The following is a 19377-nucleotide window of genomic DNA, read 5'->3' as shown; positions in this document are numbered from 1 at the left end:
CTATGACTTCTGTCATCTAAACACACCTAGATCAACCCCTGTTTCTGCTCCCCTCCACTTTGTCCTCTAGATGAGATTGCTGTAACTTTTCAGCTCTGATCAAGTGGTCCAAATTAAAACATTTTTCTGGATGTCACTTTTGAAAGATTTCTTTTCACCATTGCCATTTCAAGTATCTCTTCATTTGTCTTGTAGACTGTGTATGTAATTCTCAACATACATCTTAGCACCCATTTTGCACAGATCTTTGTTATCCTCCAAGTTTCTGAGTCATACAAGAAAGTGAACACAGCATTTTATGAGTTTTATTTCCTTGCTACAATCTTGAGTTTTCATGTTGTTAACACAGCCTTTATCTTCACAAAATTACTTCTGGCTCTCTCTAAATTTTATTCTAACTTCTGCATCATATCTGTCACCTTCTGTTGGCATTTGTCTTAAATAGACAAACCGACCTATTTGTTCCAGTGTGACACCATCCATTTCAACATTCATTTTCGGTTATTCTGATGCATTCCATCTAACATACGTTATGTTTGTCTTTTTGATGTTCATACTCGATTCATATTCTAAACCTCTAGTTTTAACTTAATCTACAATACTTGATAGGGCCTCCTTCAATGCTGCAAGTAACACTGTGTCGTCAGCATAACACAAGTTTGTTGTGTTCTTGTCTTCGATTTTTATCGCTGGAAATATCTCTAGTTTTCTGAATAGCTATTCTGTGCACAAATTGAATAATTCGGGGGACAGTACACAGCCTCATCATGCTCCCTTTTTCACTTGAAACACATCTGATTGTCCACCTCCTCCCATGATACTTGCGCTTGGTCCCATTATTTCAAATATTAGTAGGCAGGTTGCTGAAATGTGAAATTGACAGTAAAGATGAGAGATTTATCTGTCAAAGAACTAGTAACCACAGTGTGTGGCAATTAACATACTAAGAGAATTGCTAGTCAAACATGTGACATCGATTGTAATATAAATAGAGAGAGAGATGGAACACCATGGGGGGGTGCTTCTTGTGGGTTAGTAGCAGTGAGGAAGTGTCTTACAATAAACCAGCTTGAACTTAAAGACTAATATGGAGTGATTCTTCCACCACAGCCACTTATTGTGAGTAATATTATCCAGAGCCTATACTGGGACAAAATAGCAAGTAAAGCGTATCAGGTTAAAATTATTTAAGATATCTATCTTGGTCAGCATTGCATCCTCTTCTGTTACTGTCCTTCTAGAGCCAGTTGAAAGAAGATAGTACCCCCTGTGAAACATCCCAAGGCATTTATGGGCAAAGCTCAATTATGTCCCACTTTATAACATCAGTAAACTTTCATATCGCTCTTACTAAATCGGTCACTGCATCATGGCAATGCTTCCTGCAGTTTTGACATTACCAGTAAATTGTTGTTTCTACAGATTGCAACAGTTCTTAACAATGCAAAGACTGTCAATTTCAATTTTTAGAAAGCAGTATCATAAATGATCTTGCAAGTTAAGTGAACACAGTTTATTTTGGATTAATTAAAAAGTTTCTCATTAAATACTTCATGCCTTCCCCTTGTTGGGTAATTCTCAACTAGCCAGGATTTTTCCCATTTGCAATGCTGTTCTGGGGGGGAGGCGGGAGGGGTGGGGGTGGTGTTGAAAATGGATGGAGAGAAATTGTTATGGGGCAGATGGGGGGGGCGGGGAGGCTACGGAGAACGTGTGGGGGGTGGAGAATGTGTGGAGGGATGGGAAGTACAGAATGGGTAAGGGGAATGAGGGGTGGAGAATAGGTGGGCAGATGAGGGTGGAGAATGGGTGGGGGGGGGATTAGGTGTGGAAAATGGATGGGGGAGATGAGGTGGTGGAGAATGGGTGGGGGGGATGGGGAGGTGGAGAATGGGTGGGGGGGATGGGGAGGTGGAGAATGGGTGGGGGGGATGGGGAGGTGGAGAATGGGTGGGGGGGATGGGGAGTGGAGAATGGGTGGGGGGGATGGGGAGGTGGAGAATGGGTGGGGGGGATGGGGAGGTGGAGAATGGGTGGGGGGGGATGGGGAGGTGGAGAATGGGTGGGGGGGATGGGGAGGTGGAGAATGGGTGGGGGGGATTGGGAGGTGGAGAATGGGTGGGGGGGGATTGGGAGGTGGAGAATGGGTGGGGGGGATGGGGAGGTGGAGAATGGGTGGGGGGGATGGGGAGTGGAGAATGGGTGGGGGGATGGGGAGGTGGAGAATGGGTGGGGGGATGGGGAGGTGGAGAATGGGTGGGGGGGGGATGGGGAGGTGGAGAATGGGTGGGGGGGGATGGGGAGTGGAGAATGGGTGGGGGGGATGGGGAGTGGAGAATGGGTGGGGGGGATGGGGAGGTGGAGAATGGGTGGGGGGGGATGGGGAGGTGGAGAATGGGTGGGGGGGATGGGGAGGTGGAGAATGGGTGGGGGGGATGGGGAGTGGAGAATGGGTGGGGGGAATGGGGAGTGGAGAATGGGTGGGGGTGGGTGGGAATGGGGAGTGGAGAATGGGTGGGGGGATGGGGAGGTGGAGTAATGGGTGGGGGGGGGATTGGGGAATGGGTGGGGGGGATGGGGAGTGGAGAATGGGTGGGGGGGATGGGGAGGTGGAGAATGGGTGGGGGGGGATGGGGAGTGGAGAATGGGTGGGGGGGATGGGGAGTGGAGAATGGGTGGGGGGGGATGGGGAGTGGAGAATGGGTGGGGGGGATGGGGAGGTGGAGAATGGGTGGGGGGGGATGGGGAGTGGAGAATGGGTGGGGGGGATGGGGAGTGGAGAATGGGTGGGGGGGGATGGGGAGGTGGAGAATGGGTGGGGGGGGATGGGGAGTGGAGAATGGGTGGGGGGGGATGGGGAGTGGAGAATGGGTGGGGGGGATGGGGAGTGGAGAATGGGTGGGGGGGATGGGGAGTGGAGAATGGGTGGGGGGGATGGGGAGGTGGAGAATGGGTGGGGGGGGATGGGGAGTGGAGAATGGGTGGGGGGGGATGGGGAGTGGAGAATGGGTGGGGGGGATGGGGAGGTGGAGAATGGGTGGGGGGGGATGGGAGTAGAGAATGGGTGGGGGGGGATGGGGAGTGGAGAATGGGTGGGGGGGATGGGGAGTGGAGAATGGGTGGGGGGGATGGGGAGGTGGAGAATGGGTGGGGGGGATGGGGAGTGGAGAATGGGTGGGGGGGGATGGGGAGTGGAGAATGGGTGGGGGGGGATGGGGAGTGGAGAATGGGTGGGGGGGATGGGAGTGGAGAATGGGTGGGGGGGATGGGAGTGGAGAATGGGTGGGGGGGTGGGAGCGGAGAATGGGTGGGGGGATTTGAGGGTGGAGAATGGGGGTGAGGAATGAGTGGGAGGATGAGGTGGAGAATGGGTGAAGAGGATGGGGGGTGGAGAATGAATGGGGGGGAGGAGCTGCACCTCTGTATTAAAAGAAAGGTGGTTAGCAGTGTTTGCTGGAGGAGATTTTGCGCTAAGGCTCAGGGTGGAGCTTTTATATTAACCAGATAAGGATGCTAAATACTCCTTCCTAATCTGGAGCCAAACATGTTCATGTATTGTCATGAAAACACATGCTCACGTTAAACATAAGAGCAGCTGAAAATGATCAGAGATCAGCTATTACTTTGCATTAAGCATCCTTACTCTGAGCCGCAAGGTCTTAGTGCTGCCCCTGAAGGTCAGTAATCGCTTATTTACATAATTTTTCCTTTCTGATTTAGTGAGCTGGAACGGCAAGGCTCTTGGCTATTTCTAAACTTAAAATAATTCAATAACTGGAGAAGCCAGGAAATACTCTCCTGCTCAAAAGATTCAACAACCACTTCAGCATTACCATTTAGAAATATAACCTTTGTACATTTACTAGAATTCTACTTTGACGGGTAATTAGCATCCACCCTAAAACAAAATGCACATGCAAAAGCCATCCTGTCCACAGATAGTCAGTGGGAATATGCGCATTGATGCAATTATCAAACACAGTCAGGCTTGTGTGTTCAGGCTAGATTCCCCAGAGTGGTGGCATATAGACAATAAAGCCTGCATGCTTATCAACCCTGCCTTCTCCCTTTTTCCCTTGACAAGTGAATTGCACTTTACTGTAAAATTTGCACAGCTCTTCCACTGAAAAGGTATAGAAATGAAACGAGGGATCTATGTTTAACTCTCATGTTCCTATGTGGTACAATCCTATTACTGAGATTAGCTACACAGATTTACTGCCACGAGTAGCTCTGGATGTATTCACACACCGTGGATTCGATTTTTGTCTCGAGTTTGGCAATTTCCCGACTTGCCACACCCACCAAGGTAAAGTACCCCAAAAAGTGAAATCTTTGTTCTGGAAGGGACCTATGGGATAGACCTTGACTTGCTGAACTCAGAAGCAGAGTGTAGGCTGCCATGAGGGCAGGCAAGTTCTGAGGCAGACCAGTTAGAAGGTCCATCTCAGCTCTCTGAGACTTTGTCTCAGTTGTTTGTCCCTCTAGTCCTCAGCCCTTACCTCCTCACCCCGCCACCCGGTCCCTCATACCTTCCATGCCAACATAATGCCAACTCATAAGACCCCATGGATGTTCATACCTTCCACGGCACCTCAAAAGGCAATTACCCCACCATAGGCAGAACTCAGGAGGCATATAGAGATGAACAAAACAAACTTCTAACAATCTAATCAAGCTCGCATTCCTACTTGATTGTGAAAAAAACTCCATTCATAAAATCCATTCAAAGCTTTTAAATCTCAACTGGTTAATCTCTTATAAAAACAAACTTCTATTCAGAACATCTCAAAGACAACTACTTCCTTAATAGCCTCTCTAAACTGTTAAACAAACGGTGAACTCAGGACCCCTACTGAGATAGTTCAGCTTTTGAAACTAAGCCGAGGATTCATGCCAATTGCCTTTAGGACAATGTCAACAAATAGCTCTATTCAAACCGTATTATCAGATTGCTACTTTTTTTCCTAAACTGTCCCTGTCAATCAAAGCTGTCCAGCAAAAGGTTCTCTTAACACTAATTGATAGCTGAAGCCTGATTAAAGTTTAAAGACAAGGGCATTTATCAAACTTCAGATCACAGCAGGTATACAAACCTTATCTTCCCTTCAAGATCATTCATGTCTACTCTGTCAATTCATGGTCCCCACATTGCAGGTTAAGAACCTTGGACCAGCCAAAACGGGGTCTGTTTGAACTCAAGCACTGAGTCCCCCCCACCCCGACCGTTCCAATAATTGAATCTGTTGGAAATGGGCGCGGGTCTTCCACATTTGGTTCCTGTTGACCCAAATGGCCCCTGGAGTCTTCCCAACTGTGTCTGACTCTGTGTTGCAGATTTAGGCTATTGCAGCTTTGATTAAGTGGAATTGAAACATACTATTCCGAATAAAGGTTTATTTAAACATCTACAAATTAATCATACACACTTCAACATTGAGGAATTAAGCACAAATCTCATCAATCCCCAAGTAAAATGGCAAGAAGCCTGCAAACACAAGGGGAAAAAATGGTAAGGCTTATAGAGAGGCTTTTTGCAAATTGTCCCGCAATCTCATCAGAAAATGTTGCAGACATGGTTTCTGACCTGCAATTAGGCAGATTCAATCCTAGAAGTCCGTAACTTTGGCAGAGATAGAAACTGGAAACAAACAAATTCAGCTGAACTTGCATGTGCTCTAAATACATATTGGAGCCCTTTATATTTGCACAAAACATTGGCACTGAATTTCTCCATGTATCCTGTGAAATTGAACACTTGCAATCAAACCTTTTCTGGATGAAAGACCAGGAGATTGACGGGGGGGGAACTCTTCCCAAAGCTGATTACCACTATGAATATACAACTTGCCAAATCTAGGAATCCATAGACAGTGCTGCACACTAATAACCATTGTCAAGTGTACCACCTCAAAACTCTAGGGACTGATAGAACATCTTGCAGTGAAAAATAAAGAGCCCTTATTATGGAGACCGTTCCATGTGCAAATGTCTAGGTTGCAGCAAAGGGCCCTCAGGGGGATTGGTAAAGAATTGGGCCCTCATAAAATAGATGCAGCAAGAAGATGAATAGGGGATGAGAGATTTATTCTATGGAGCTATCCTTTCTCAAGTCGCTGGTTTCCCTCTTGTCCTTCAGCGACTATCTCACAAAATTGAATGTTTTAAGCTTGCTATGCAATTACTGTTCAATTTCAGAGCCTCGTACATATTGATCTTCAGGTTGTTACCAAATTCTGTGCTTGCACACTGCATCTACAGCATCCCCACATACCTGTATATAAACTTGTGTTTGCTGTATATCTATAATGTATCTGAAAGTTTAATTTAATGAACAGAATGCTTCCTGTAATAAAGAGTACTCTGAGCAGAAAGCGAATAAGATTGCAAAGGCAAGTAGAAAATTGCAGTTACAAAGAGAGGCTTGACATAACTTGGGGCACAGTGGTTAGCACTGCTGCCTCACAGCACTAGAGACCCGGTTTCGATTCCCAGCTTAGGTCATCATGTGCGGAACCTGCATGTTCTCTCCGTGTCTGCGTGGGTTTCCTCCAGGTGCTGCAGTTTCCTCTCACAGTACTGAAGACATGCTTTGGCCATGCTAAATTCTCCCTCGGTGTACCCAAAGAGGCACCGGACTGTGGCAACTAGGGGATTTTCACAGTAACTTCATTGCAAAGTTAATGTAAGCCTACTTACGACACTAATAAATAGACATTAAATTTAAAAAATTTGAGAGTGAAGTTTAAAAGTTTTGATCAACTGAATGCAGAAAAGACTATTTCTGTTGGTTGAGGAGTCACTGACAAGGTTCATTCATTAAAAATTATCATGAAAGAGAGAAAGCAGGAGAAATTTCTTGATGTAGAGCAGGCTGTTGGAATGTGGAATGTATTCCTATTTGAAGAAGAAACTTGCTTTGTTAAATGACAGAATTGGTGAACGTATAAAGTAAAGATAGATGCAAAACTGAGAGAAAGAGCAAGGCGGTGGGGATTTGTTCTGGGTTCAAGCTAAGAGCTAGTACGGGAATGTTGGGCTAAATGACTTGTTTTTGTACTACAGTGTGGAAAAAATTATTCCTGCACATAACAGATCAGATGTTCACCTTGGAAGAAAATAAACCTTCATCTTAAGTGGCACCCCTCTCTGAGGAAAGAAAATTCTTGGGCAGAGGTAATTAAAGGTCTGGAAGATGGACCTGAAGATACGGTTGCTAAATTTATGGACGATACAAAGATCTGTAAAGGGGCACATAGTGTTGAGGAAGTGGGAAGGCTGCAGAACGATATGGACAGGTTAGGAGAATGGGCAAAGAAGTGGCGGATGGAATACGATGTGGGAAAGTGTGAGGTTCTGCGCTTTGGTAGGAAGAACACAGGCGGAATGGGTGGCACAGTAGGACAGTGGTTAGCACTGCTGCTTCACAGCTCCAGGGTCCTGGGTTCAATTCCCGGCTCGGGTCACTGTCTGTGTGGAGTTTGCACATTCTCCTCGAATCTGCGTGGGTTTCCTCTGGGTACTCCAGTTTCCTCCCACAGTCCAAAGATGTGCAGGTTAGGTTGATTGGCCATGCTAAGAAATTGCCCCTTAGTGTCCAGGGATGTGTAGGTTAGCGGGATTAGTGGGTATAATATGTAGGGATATGGGGGGTAGGGCCTGGGTGCGATTGTGTTCTGTGCACACTCGATGGGCCAAAGGGCCTCTTTCTGCACTGTAGGATTCTATGATTAAACAGAGGTGTAAACAATTTTCTAAATGGGCAAAAGCTTTGGAAATTTGAAGCACAAAAGGACTTGGGAGTTCAGGTTCAGGACACTCTTAAGGTTAACATGTAGGTTCAGTTGGCAGTTAGGAGAGCAAATTCAATGTTAGTGTTCATTTCTAGAGAGCTAGAATACAAGAGCAGGGATGTACTGCTGAGCCTGTATAAGGCTCTGGTCAGCCTACATTTGGAATACTGTGACCAGTTTGGGCTCCATACCCAAGGAAGGCTGTGCTGGCCTTGGAGGGCGTCCAGAGGAGGTTCACAAGAATGATCCCAGGAATGATGGGTTTGTCATATGAGGAGCAGTTGTGCAATCTGGGTCCATACTCATGGAGTTAAGAAGAATGAGGGGGGATCTAATTGAAACTTACAGAATACTGAGAGGTCTAGACAGAGTGGATGTAGAGAGGATGTTTCCACTAGTGGGAAAGGCCAGAACTCGAGGGCACAACCTCGGAATAAAAGGATGCTCCTTTAAAACTGAGATGAAGAGGAATTTCTTCAGCCAGAGAGTGGTGAATCTGTGAAGCTCATTGCCACAGAGGGCTGTGGAGGCCAGGTCATCGGGAGTCTTTAAGATGGAGATGGATAGGTTCTTGATTAATAAGGGGATCAAGGGTTATGGAGAGAAGGCAAGAGAATGGGGATGAGAATCATATCAGCCATGATTGTATGGCGGAGAAGACTTGATGGGCCGAATGTCCTAATTCTGCTCCCATATCCTATGTTCTGCGATCTGATTTAATACTCACTTTAGAAAAAGGCAGAAAACACATTGCCAATAGCAACCTTTGTTAAAGGAAACCTGACTTGTCTGAGATTTGGTTTATTCTACAAAAGTCACTGCAGGATTATGATTATTCAGTGACTGTGCATGCTGTTTGCCCACAGCCAGTCTTCATCTTACATAAGCAAATAGCGCTAACACAGCCCTTTCAACATGTATTTTTAATGTCCTGGTGAAAATTCCCAATGTACATTGCATAATACAATGCAACTAAGGCCAAATAGGTAGCCCGCACAATGCAAACATTCAATGGCAATTCTGCATATTTTTCAAAAATTCTAAGAATGTCAATTTTTTTGCCACACACACTTACCCCATTATCAAATAATTACTCAATTGATTGCACTGTTGACAGAACCTTAGCGATGCATTTTGCATGACCTTACTGGCCCAAGAAAGCCTTTGGTAGAATATTTAACACAGATATAAAAAATTGATCCTGCACACTCTAGTTTTTGAGTATGATATTTTAATGAGTAAAATACTCGTGCCCATCTTATAATTTTGGGACTGTGTTTTCAGACCAAGAATTTAATTTGAATTAATGGCACAAGGTTTAAACGCAAATAGTTATAAATTTGCAAGAGCTTGCACCATAAATCTTGTTACAATTACTATTCATCCTCAGCACACAGAGACAGAATGTAATTGTTAGTGAAGAGATTTGTGAAGTATTTCCACATGCAAAGGTGACTGTATAAATCTTGGATAAAATGAAAAAGTTACTGTCATCTTCACAACTGGACGTATAGTGCCCTCTCATTACATGATTTAGCAATAATGATTTGGCTTATTCCATTTCCATTAAATACCTTTTTCAAAGAAAGCTCATTATGCAGTAATAGACATAAAATATATTAAAACCGTTTGTACATCTTATCTGTCTTTAAGGAAATTTGATACTATTATGTTCGAAACTGCAACACTCATCAATAACTCAAATTTGCTTTCCTAGGCTCAGTCATCTTCCCCTGTATCTTCAATGACCTTCCTTTAAATCATAAGGTCAAAGCATGATGTTTGCTGATAACTGGACAATGTTCAGCATCATTTGTGATTCCTCAGATACTAAAACAGTCCATGTCCAAATGTAACAAGGCCTGGATGACAAGCTTGGGATGACAAGCAGCAACTGACATTTGTGTCACACAAGTTCCAGGCAATGGCCATCTCCACTGAGAGAGAATCTAACCTTCACCCCTTGATGTTCATTGGCAGTACCATCACTGAATCAACATCTACACCTTGGGAGTTAGCCAGAGTCCCAGATGACCACAGATTGCTCTCTCCTTTGAGGGGGAGAGCTGACTGGTGGTGATCTAACCTGAGGATCACCACACCATAGGTGAGGGGCAAGGTTGAGAAAGTGGACCTTCACAAATAACCTCAACTATTGACCAGAAACTGAACTGGACTAGCCATATAAGTACTGTGGCTCCAACAGCAGATCAGAGGATAGGAATCCTGTGGCGAGTAACTCACCTCCTTACTACCCAACGCCTGTCAAGGCACAAGTCAAGAGTGTAATGGAATACTCTCCCCTTGCCTGGTTGAGTACATCTCCAACAACATTCCAGAAGTTTGACACCATCCAGGACAAAGCAGCCCACTTGATTGGTATCCCTTCTACAAACAATCATTCCCTCACCACCAATGTACATACAGTAGCAGCAGTGTGTACCATCTATGGGACATCACCTTCCAAACCCACAACTACTACAATCTAGAAGGGCAAGGGCAGCTGATACATGGCAACACCACCATCTGGAAGTCCCTCCTAGCCACTCACCATCCTGGCTTGGAAATCTATCGCTGCTCATTCATTGTCATTGGGTCAAAATCCTGAAATTCCCTCCCTAACAGCACTCTGCGTGTACGTACATTGCAGTGGTTCAAGAAGGCAGCTCACCGCCACATTCACAAGGGAACTTAGGGATGGGCAATGAACATTAGAACTCTAGTGAAATCCACATGATGTGGATGATTAAGAATAAAATCAATAATGTAATCGACCTAATTTCATTAGAGCAAATTATTCCCTTATTATTTCCGAGGTAAATATAATTTTCTTAAATGTCTCCTGCGCACGCATTATTTGAATATATTTGAATCATCAAATCCATTGCTATTTCTAATCTGCATATGTTAGCAGTTTGAACCCTTGATCTAACCAGCACCAATCACAATTAGCCACTGACATGAAAAAAGGAGAAGCAAAGTGCACACCAACCTCTGGGTTGAAGTACTGCAATAAAATTAACTGAATTGAAATACTTACAATCTTCTGCTATGTTCTTACATTTCAGAGACCCAACTCAACTGCCTAAGTGTTTGTGCTTCTGCAGAGGAAATGTTGTATAGATTGATCCTCCATTCATTTCACTGGGACTTGAACTGCATAAGCTTCCACTCCCTAGGTGCTACAGAGTATGTTTTATGTTATTAAATATTGTGTCTGTTCTCACTACTTCTGCCATGCCCCTCATATATTTGGATTGTGGCTCCAGATCACATACGTACCACGTGTACCTCTACCAGAAAGTGAAGGTGATTAAATTGGCTTCCAATCAGTAGGAGGCCATTATTTGAACTCAAATTCCACCTCGTGTTTGGAGCAATACTGAACAACGTCTGTCTCTGTTAATATCACTAACCCAACTATCCAGTCAAACCAACTGTGGCCTGAGTGTTATTAACAAATCAGTGAACTGTCACTGTGTCAGATTCTTAGCAGATTCGTTCACTCTGCTGAAAGAGTGTTTCAAGTACAGAAAGCACTTCCCTGATTTCAGAGCTATTTTGTTGCATAGTTGGTTTCGAGGCCAATACTTCTGACCTCTGTGGTTCTTAAGTCCCATCCAAAAAGCTTTAATGGTCTGTCATTTGTCCATAAGCAGGTTACCTCTTGGTCTAATATTGCATCAGGAAGACTCTCCTGGCAAGAAGCATGATTTAAAAAACACAGAAAACCAGAATAAAAATAAAAGTATGATATTTGAAGATGAGTAACATAACAGCACAGTAGCATTTGATCTAAATGGATCTTAAACTGACCAGAATATTTCTGGAGTGCTGATTTTGCTTTTAATTTAAAAGAAAGCAATACTTTTTTTTTGAAAATATGTTTCTCATTGAAATATAATTTGGGTCAATGCATAGCGCAAGATGTCTGTTAGCCTGTTTTCTTTTGCATTTCCCAATGTGCAATGCATATTTATCTGTTGTGGCTAAAATAATGCACAATTCAATCCAGTTCGGACACATTCATTATCCCTTCACTCAGATACAAGTTCACAAGTACAAACATGATTAGAAAATTAATAACAATTTGGTGATGCTCAACATCTGAAGAATGTGACATCAGCCTGATGTTTTAAAGTTTCACGGGCAACATTTTCAATTTTAATTGACAATCTAAGCAACCGAGGGCCTTCATTTTCAGCCATAAATCTAAAGACCATTGATTAATCATCGAATAATTGAAGAATCATAGAATCCCTACAGTGCAGAAGGAAGCCATTCGGCCCATTGAGCCTGCACCAACAACAATCCCACCCAGGCCCTACTCTGTAACCCCACGTATTTACCTTGCTAATCACTCTGACACTAAGGGGCCAATTTAGCCTGGCCAATCCACACATCTTTGGACTGTGGGAAGAAACCGGAGCAGCCGGAGGAAACCCGGGCAGACACGGGGAGAATGTGCAAACTCCACACAGACAGTGACCCGCGGCTGGGATTGAACCGGGGTCTCCTGGCGCAGTGAGGTGGTAGTGCTAACCACTGCGTCACCGTGCCGCCCCCAAATTAACAGCAGCAACAAAAAATGAATAACTTTTGTGAGAAAAGACGTGCCAAGCCTGCACTGGGTCAAGGAGGTGGCACACTCTGCTCCCACCCCGCCCTCCCCCTCCCTGAGGACTGAATAGCACAGGCTGTTAGGGGTGACCACAAAAAAAAATATAGATACTGCATTTCCGACGAGGGCAGACATAATGTCAATGGCAGGATGTCAAAGCATTTTCAGTTTCAGCAAAGAAAACGTGAATGGCAGTAGCTGTTGGCCCCACCCTGCCATCAACCCAGTCTGCAAGAGGCAGAGATCCCTCTGCAGCACCATCACTGTGCTGCCTGAGCTTGGAGATCACATTCACCAAGAGAATATTTGGGATTTTTTTAATTTAAAAAGAAAGACCCATTTAGTAGAATAGGTGAAACCAACCAGCACAGGAAACCGAAAGCTAAGCAACCTCCCCCACCCCCTGCTCAATGTCTTTCGCATTACTTAACATTATAACACCGTGCTGGCTGACACATCTCTAAAGTATTTTTTAATCCACATTGCACCCAGTTAAGTGTCGGCGCGCGTTAGGATTGTGCATATATATATATAAAAATAAAAACACAGACGAAGAACACACCCGGCGATTTCAGGAAAAATACGTGTTGCTGTGATCTGTAAGCACCGTGCCCAAGCTGAGGAATTTCTCTCTCCTTATCTGTCCTTCCCTCTGCATTAAAAGAGCTCAGGTATATCAGGTACTCACTTGCCATACTGTCCTCGCGTCTTGAAACTGACACATAAATATTTACTAAAAAAGAAAAGAAAAATAACCTCATGTCTCGAACAGCTTCCGGACTGGGAGAAAATCCAACTGCAGCTTCATCATGAAACTACTGTATCTTTATATATACATATGGATATTTCATGTAGCTGCTTCCTTTCTCTTGTTGCAATGTTCTGTTACATTAAAGGTAATTTTCTTGCATTTTTCTCTCTCCCCTTCAACACTCTCTCAGTGTGTTCTGTGGAGAGAGAGGCTCAGCTTATGGACAGCTCCCAGCGCCGCTCTGTCACAGAGGCGCAGCCCTAGAGCCATCTGCTTCAGTCTATCCGCACAGCGTCAGGCTACACACCCCTTAAAGAGGCAACAGCACACCTCCAGCATCCGCACACACACCTCTTTCCTCCCTCCTGCCCCCACCCCTCCCCCCTCCATTTCAGCCACGGTGGTTAGCACTGCTGCCTCACAGCACCAGGGACTTTGATTCGATTCCCAGCTTGGGTCACTGTCTGCGAGGAGTTCTCCCCGTGTCTGCGTGAGTTTCCTCCCACAGTTCAAAAGACATGATGGCTGGCCATGCTAAATTCTCCCTCAGTGTACCTGAACAGGCGCCGGAGTGTGGCGATTAGAGGGTTTTCACAGTTACTTCATTGCAGTGTTAATGTAAGTCTACTTACTAATAAATAAGGAAAAAACAATCTCCAGACAGCGCTATACAGGATGGGAATGAATTACAGTCAACATCTGAATGGACTTACCATATATTGTAACCTTTGTTTTGTCTGTACAGTGTAGAAAACAGTACTTTTCACTGTATGCTAATACATGTGACAATAATAAATCAAAACAAATCTTTCTTTATACACTAGCTATGACTATGATACTATACACTGCATCCTCTCCTTTCCTTCTCTCCCATGTACTTTATGAATGGTATGCTTTGTCTGTACAGCGCACAAGAAACAATACTTTTCACTGTATCCCAATACATGTGACAGCGATAAATCAAATGCTGAGGGTTTTTTTTTAAGGAACCAAATGCAAAATCTGTCACATTTATTCTAAAGGTTTAAAGTGTGGGGTCCAGCAATTTTGCGTAATAAAAATCACTGGACATTAAATTTAATAGTCAAAACATAAAACAGAGTTGTGGATATGATCTTGCTTTTATAATATGGGTCCCACCAAATCACATGGCTGTAAGCAGGGCTTAAATAAATGGGATTGAGCAACATGCTAATCGGACCAACTGCACGTCCTTGTTCCAGTGCAGCGAGGTTTTCTTTTATATTTTTCCTGAGGCCACGACGACGTTCTCAAAATTCATTCCCAGGATGTGGGCATCACTGACCAAGCCCCTGCCTATTGCCCATCCCTAGTGGCAGTGAGAGGTGATAGTGGGTCATTTCTTTTTCTTGAACTGCTGCAGGCTGAGATATCACAGTTCTGTTAGGTGTGTGTGGGTGCCGGGGCGGGGGTGGGGGGAGGCGGTTCTGTGGGTTCCTCCTGGCAGCAGAATACATAAATTCATAAGATATATCAACAGAATTAGGCCATTCGGCCCATCGATTCTGCTCCACCTTCTCAGCGGAAATTTATTCCGATGGTCAAAAAGGACCGTAGGAGGAGAGGTAATAGGCCGTGGATAACGAAGGAGGTGAAGGAAAGTGTTAAATTAAAAGCGGAGGAATTTAGAGTAGCTAAGAGTAGTGGGCGAGAAGAGGATTGGGAGAGGTTTAAATGTCAACAAAGATTGACAAAGAAGTTGATAAAGAAGGGTAGGAGAAACTATGAAGCTGGGCTAGCGCTTAATATAAAAAAGGATAGCAAGAGTTTTTATAAATATATAAAAAGGAAGAGGCTGGCTAGGGTGAACGTTGGTCCCTTAGAGGATGAGAAGGGGGACTTAGTGGTAGGGGATGGGGATATGGCAGAGGTCTTGAATAACTTTTTTGTTTCAGTCTTCACGGAGGAGGACGTGAATAATTTGCCGGGTATTAGAGATGGAAAGGTGGTAGGACTGGAGGGTCTCGATGACATTACTGTTACTAGAGAGGTGGTGCTCGACAGACTGGAGGGGCTGATTGTGGACAAGTCCCCAGGACCGGATGGAATGCATCTGAGGGTCCTGAAAGAAATGGCGGAGGTGATAGTGGATGCCTTGGTGGTTATTTTCCAGACGTCGCTGGATTCCGGGGAAGTGCCGGAAGATTGGAAAACGGCTAATGTTACGCCGTTGTTTAAGAAGGGTGCCAGGCAAAAGGCGGGGAATTATAGGCCTGTTAGTTTAACGTCTGTTGTAGGTAAAATGTTAGAATCCGTCATCAAGGAGGAAATAGCGAGGCATCTTGAGGGGAACTGCTTGATAGAGCAGACGCAGCACGGTTTCCTTAAAGGGAAGTCGTGTCTGACAAATTTACTGGAGTTCTATGAGGATGTGTCTAGGGCGGTGGATAGAGGAGAGCCAGTGGATGTGGTCTTTCTGGATTTTCAGAAGGCGTTTGACAAGGTACCTCACAAGAGGTTATTACAGAAGGTCAGGGGGCATGGAGTTGGGGGTAGGGTGTTAGCGTGGATAGAGGACTGGTTGTCAAATAGGAGGCAGAGAGTGGGGGTCAATGGGTGCTATTCGGATTGGCGGATGGTGACTAGTGGAGTGCCCCAGGGGTCGGTGCTGGGGCCTCAGCTATTTACCATTTATATAGATGATCTGGAGGAGAGAACCGAGTGTAGGGTGTCGAAATTTGCTGATGACACCAAAATTGGTGGAAAGGCAAATTGTGCGAAGGGTGGGGAGAGTCTACAGAAGGATCTAGATAGGCTGGGCGAATGGGCCAGGAAATGGCAAATGGAATTTAATGTTGGCAAGTGCGAGGTGGTCCACTTTGGTAGGAATAATGGTAGGAAGGATTATCACTTACGTGGAGAAAAACTGCAGCAGGCGACGGTGCAGAGGGACCTCGGGGTCCTTGTGCATGAGTCGCAAAAACCCAGCTTGCAGGTGCAGCAGGTGGTCAGGAAGGCGAATGGGATGCTGGCCTTCATCGCGAGGGGGATTGAATATAAAAGTAGGGAGGTCTTGCTGCGGCTGTATAGGGCATTGGTGAGGCCGCAGCTGGAGTACTGTGTGCAGTTTTGGGCGCCGTACTTACGCAAGGATATTTTAGCCTTGGAGGGAGTGCAGAGGAGGTTTACTAGGCTGATGCCGGAGTTGAGGGGGTTGAGCTATGAGGAGAGGCTGAATAGATTAGGCTTGTACTCGTTAGAGTTTAGAAGAATGAGGGGAGATCTCATTGAGACGTATAAGATGATGAATGGGATGGATAGGATAGAGGTGGAGAGACTCTTCCCACTCAGAAAGGATAGTAGGACTAGGGGGCATAGCCTCAAGATAAAGGGGGGGTGGTTTAGAACAGAGTTGAGGAGGAACTTCTTCACTTAAAGGGTGGTGAATCTCTGGAATTCTCTGCCCGTTGAGGTGGTGGAGGCTGCCTCGCTAAATATTTTTAAGACGCGGGTTGATGGGTTTTTGATGAGGGAGGGGATTAAGGGTTATGGGGAGAGGGCGGGAATGTGGAACTGAGCCACGACAGATCAGCCATGATCTTATTGAATGGCGGGGCAGGCTCGAAGGGCTAGTTGGCCTACTCCTGCTCCTATTTCTTATGATATGCTCCCCATCCCCATTTTCCTGCCTTCTCCCCATAACCCTTCAGCCCATTACCAATTAAAAATCTAACTCTTCCTTAAATTTACATCAGGTTCAATAGCTGCATTGATATAGACCATGCGGCCTTTTCACAATCAACAGAGCTGTCAGATCACGTGGATGAAAAACAGCACACAGGAAGGTAAAAACACCCTAAATAAATATACAAGTGTACTGTATTTTCCCGAACAATCGATGGAAAACATAATATATTTAGCTCAGTGCCATTTGTCATATGATGTTGCTTCTCTTCAAATTGTATATTTATTGTCAACCATTACCACAATAGTTTTATTCTCTCAATGTTGCATCAAATTTAATAATTGCAGTGAAATGTAGACTGTTAATATAGAGTTCAAATTTGCAAATTAGCTACAGCTCAATCAGCCCTATAAGGCAACAGTTTTAGAGTCCTATTTTCAAATAATTATGTACATTTTAGCCCACTGCGCAAATCTCACCGTTTCAAAAAGATACAAATCTCATCTTTCACTTGCATACCAGAGTCAACTTTAGGATCAGCTGTAATGCACCAAGAGGTCAGCACAGTGGTGCAGTAGTTAGCACTGCTGTTCTCATAGCTCCAGGGAACCCAGGTTTGATTCTGGCCTTGGATGAGTGTCTATGTCATGTTTGCATGTTCTCCCTGGGTCTGTGTGGGTTTCCTCCCATGTGCAGATTAGGTGGATTGGCTACGCTAAAATTGCCTCACATTGTCCAAGGTGTGTGGATTAGCCATGGGAAATGTGTGGGGTTACAGGGGTAGGTGTAAGATGTTCTTTTGGAGCGTTGGTGCAGATTCGATGGGCGGAACAGCCTCCTTCTGCACTGTAGGAATTCTATGATTCTAAGATGATCAGTCCAATGGTGCATACTTGCTTGCTTAACCAGCCAGATCTGACTTATATTCAGTCCCTTATTTAATTGAGAGGAAACATGTTATTTGAAGAGGAGAGGATAGGACTAGAGGTCCTGCCCAACAAATTCAGAAGCAAAGAGTCAAACTAAGATGCATTTATTTTCAAAGTCTTTGTCCTCTGGCATATGAAAATTATGATTAATGTGTAATTTACATTGGAAATAAACAGGTTTTTGAGATATTTCTAGATAAATAACAACTTAGAATTATATAATACCCTTACTGTAACAAAACATCCCTAGGCACCACAGCAGCATCTGAAAACAATATAAGATGAAGTGCCATACCATTCAAGATAACAGATCATGTGTTGGAGATAATATATATTAGCATGGATTGGCTAACTTCCAGGAAACAGTCAGGATTAATGGTTCATTTTCAGGTTGATAGACTGTAATTACTGGGGTGCCACAGGGATCAGTGCCGGAGCCTCAAAAATTCACAATCTGGATTGATGACTTGGATGAAGGGGACAAGTTATTTGCCAATGATGCAAAAACCACAGTGAAAACAAGTTGTAAGGAGGACACAAGGAACCCCAATTTTACCATCGCATCGGATCTGAAACATTTCCAGTTTCAAGTCCACCCAGCACTTAGAATCAAAATGGTAAAATAGGCCCAAAGAGTCTGTAAAAGGATGTAGACAAGGTAGGCAAGTGGATAAAAATTCAGCAAATGGAATATAATGAGGAAAACGTGACATTGTAAGAACAGAAAAACAGAATATTTAAATGAAGATACACTGCAGAATGCTACAGTACAGAGGAATCTGAGTGTTCTTGTACGTGGCTCACAAAAAGCTAGCATGCAGGTACAACAAGTAATTCGGAAGATAGATGGAATGCTGGCCATTATGGGAAAGTGGATGGAATATACAAATAGGGAAGTTCAGTTAAAACTATACAGGGCATTTGGTGAAACCAGACCTTGAATACTGAGTACAGTTTGGTGTCCTTATTTGAGGAATATACTGGCATCGGAGGTTGATCCTTGGGATGAAGGAGTTGTCTAATGTGGAAAGGTTGAGGAACTTGGGCCTCTACCCACTGGAATTTAGAAGAATGAAAGGTGATCTTACAGAGACATATTAAACTCTGAGTGTGCTTGAGAATGTAAATGCTGAGAGTTTGTTTCCCTCACGTCAGGATATCTGGAACAGGGAGGCACTGATTTAAAATAAGGGGTTTTCCATTAAAGATGGAGATAAAGAGGAGATTGTTCTCTCACAGGGTCTTTAGATGTTGAAATTTTCTATCCCAAGAGAACAGTGGGCTGGATCATTGAATATTCAAGACTGAGTTGGACAAATCTACCGGTCTCACTGGAGGACGAGACTACACAAATGTCCCCATCTTCAATGATGGGGATGCCCAGCACATCAATGCAAAATATAAAGCTGAAGCCAAAAGTGCCAAGTGGATAATCCACCTCGGCCTCCTCCAGAGGTTCTCCGAGAATTATCGATGTCAGTCTTCAACCAATTCAATTCACTCCACATGATACAAGGAGCAGCTGGAGGCACTTGATACTACACAGGCTAAGGGCCCTGACAATATCCTTGCAATAACACTGAAGCTTGTCCCCCACACCCCCGTGTGTGGCAGCAATGGAAACCACTGTGGCACCA

At 44.4% G+C, this 19377-nt stretch overlaps 1 protein-coding gene across 1 annotated transcript in view; it reads right to left on the bottom strand.

Annotated features, from left to right (window-relative positions):
* LOC145346972 (uncharacterized) overlaps positions 1–13424 on the bottom strand; it is a 464774-nt gene extending 451350 nt beyond the window's left edge. The window contains exon 1 of the mRNA XM_080194876.1: positions 13171–13424. The gene's annotated coding sequence lies outside the window, so the exon portion shown is untranslated. The remainder of the gene's footprint in view (positions 1–13170) is intronic.
* Positions 13425–19377: the final 5953 nt, after the last annotated feature.

This window comes from Carcharhinus amblyrhynchos, chromosome 1 (genome assembly GCF_965287045.1).
Source record: "Carcharhinus amblyrhynchos chromosome 1, sCarAmb.v2.hapA, whole genome shotgun sequence".
NCBI classification, from domain to species: domain Eukaryota; kingdom Metazoa; phylum Chordata; class Chondrichthyes; order Carcharhiniformes; family Carcharhinidae; genus Carcharhinus; species Carcharhinus amblyrhynchos.
The sequence above is the reverse complement of the archived record's forward strand: the minus strand, read 5'-3'. Positions and strand labels throughout refer to the sequence as shown.